This window comes from Fulmarus glacialis, unplaced genomic scaffold (genome assembly GCF_000690835.1).
Source record: "Fulmarus glacialis isolate BGI_N327 unplaced genomic scaffold, ASM69083v1 scaffold7651, whole genome shotgun sequence".
NCBI classification, from domain to species: Eukaryota; Metazoa; Chordata; class Aves; order Procellariiformes; family Procellariidae; genus Fulmarus; species Fulmarus glacialis.
This window is the reverse complement of record NW_009190801.1, coordinates 1-1784: the sequence shown is the minus strand read 5'-3', so window position 1 is coordinate 1784 and position 1784 is coordinate 1.

Sequence of the window (1784 nt, the reverse complement as noted above, 5' to 3'; positions counted from 1 at the left end):
GAGTGTGTTTAAGAAAGAACTATGCGGGTTGAGGTCTTAATACTGCGAAGAAAACAAATCTCTGTCTTTAGTGAAAACCTCTCAACAGGGTAATAACATACGTCTTCAGAGGTAGTTATCCTTGCATTTGTTTACAGTCCTCCTGTGCCCCCTTTTCTTGTCTGAAGCCCTTAAGTATTTTCCTTGGAATTCAGCAAATCAATTCAGTGGTTAGCAAGAATGAGTACGTCTTTCATCATTCCATGTATCACGGCAGTCTTATTTTGTCATATTGTCGTCTTGTCCTGGCATTTGGGATGAGTACTTGAGTGTCATTATAAAGACCAGACGATGTTAGTGGAATTTGAAGATCGAGTGATGTAGGAATTACATGATCAGATCAGATTCACCAGCAATGCAGTTTGAAACGTCCTTGAGCAATTCTGCTTCTCTTGTGATCGGACTGTTTATACAAACTGCATAGTTTCTTTTGTTAAACAAGTTTGCATTCCATTCTCTTCCTCTCGTGCTGTGTTAAAACACTACCTGCAGTACAGGACTTACGTGAAAAACTGTGGTCGGAAAGTCTCTAAAAGTTGTGTTGCTTTCACATGGAGAGATGAAGATTGACTATACAAGTCCTAGTCCCTCACTTCGCGGGATAGCGCTGCAGAACCAGCCGAGTTCTCAAAACTTGATCCTGTTTTCTCTCAATTTATGCCTTTGGCATAAATCACCTTGCCTCCTCCAGAAGGCTCAGGTCAGTTGACTGACAATTACAATTGCTACAATTACGCTCGGCCTATGAGCAGGGTGATCTTTGGGTTTTGAAAATCATTTTCAAAAAAAAGCTTCAGTTAATATTTACATGTGCCACTCATATTTGAGGTGATTCTACTGCAGCTGGCAGCATTTCACCAAACTGAGCATTAGGTGAATGATCGCGATAGGTAGATGGAAAGGGGGGTGATTCTTTTCACACCAAGTTAGCTTAACGTAATTGAAAAGCCTTCATGCGTGCCACAACCTTCTCTGAGCAAATGCTGATTTCCTACTTCAGCTGCTAGCAGTAGGACACGAAACAAATGAAGGTGGCTGGGACCACGTTAGATGATCTTGGCAGTGAAGACCAGCGCGTACCTGGATACTTGGCAAGCAAGCGCAAGCCTGCATCTTAACACGCATTCGGCTGTTTTTTGCGTGTTACCTGACACCTGCACACACGTGCATGGTGTTTTTCCCGGCTAACCTGTCAGGAAGACAATGGCAATAAACTTGTCTGTCTTAAATTCGTTTAACAAGAGCGTGTACCTGGCAATAATCCTCCAAAGAAGGGTTCAGGCTTCCCCACCCCTGCAAAATCTGTTAGAACAGTGCTGTAAGGGCAGGTTTTCAAATCACAGGTGTAGGCCAATTGGTTTATATTTTAATGAATACTGTGGTGGGGGAGTGTTTAGCCTACACTTGATTTGTATGCAGACTGTTGCAGCAAACATTTTCAAAGATGAAACAAAGATGTAAACCAAACTGCAGCTATGTATTGTACAACCGGCAGCAAGCAATATACGTGTATATAATAACGAAAAATAAATGTGTTTTTCAATGATGTTTTAATTCTATGTAGTGCGTCTTTTTGGTTAAAAAATTAACTGGGGCGGAAACCGGAAAGCACGCTAAGAAAAAGCCTGTACGAACAGCGAGCGGGCTGCGCAGGAGGTGATTTGAGGTAGGCAGCTTGAGAACACGCTGCAAAAACGAATTTCCTGGGCGTTTCCCGGGCACTGCCCTGGCCCGAGGCCCCGGGC